At 40.5% G+C, this 741-nt stretch overlaps 1 non-coding gene across 1 annotated transcript; it reads right to left on the bottom strand.

Moving 5' to 3' along the window:
• Nucleotides 1-202: 202 nt before the first annotated feature.
• On the bottom strand, nt 203-333 carry LOC147157014 (U6atac minor spliceosomal RNA). Its single transcript, XR_015091882.1, has one exon. It is a non-coding gene; the product is annotated as a U6atac minor spliceosomal RNA (small nuclear RNA).
• Between the last annotated feature and the right edge of the window lie 408 nt (nt 334-741).

The following is a 741-nucleotide window of genomic DNA, read 5'->3' as shown; positions in this document are numbered from 1 at the left end:
TGAAATGAGCGTCATTAAAAAGAATTAAGTGGAACACACACCAATCATTGCTGGAGAAGGCAGAGAGAAATTTGAGAGATAAATACATCCAACCGTATATAATCATTTGCATGTGATCCTGAGTGGACACATGAGACTGTAACGAGTGACGGCCCAATGATAGGCAGATAGGCAGATCATTTCTTCATCCACAACAAATTCACTAAAAATGTGGTTAGAAATGCCCCAAAGTAGGTGGCAATACCTTAACCATATGTGTGTTGCAGTCCTCGGGGGGGGGGGCATTTTCATCCTTGTCAAGGGGAGTGTTAACTTTCTCCTTCCATACAAGATGATGTGACTCCCACTTGAGGTTTTGCCCCCTCTTGTGGAGATTAGTTAAAGTGCCTCACATAAAATCACTCCAGGTGCTTGTTCAGGAGGGTATCCAGTGTAAATAAGCAGCACGGCCTTGGGCAGAATTTCGATTTTGTAACAATAATACAGTGAGTTTGTTCTCCTATATGAAAACCTCAGACTTCGACTTATTTCTAGCAGCATGTTATGCAACATCCCAATGCAGTGTTTCTGTACAGAAATAGACGAGTGGAGTTCCTACTAAAGCTGTGAGCAATCATTTGGACTATTTCAAAGGACTGCTAATCATCTGTCTATAACATCTTACTCACCAGACACTAATATGTTTGTATTTCCGTCAACTACAAGGATGTAAAAAAAAACATGTTAATCCAGAACTTTCAA

This window comes from Leptonotus elevatus, chromosome 20 (genome assembly GCF_054856555.1).
Source record: "Leptonotus elevatus isolate MCC_2025b chromosome 20, RoL_Lele_1.0, whole genome shotgun sequence".
Lineage (NCBI taxonomy): Eukaryota > Metazoa > Chordata > Actinopteri > Syngnathiformes > Syngnathidae > Leptonotus > Leptonotus elevatus.
This window is presented reverse-complemented; position numbering and strand designations above follow the sequence as displayed.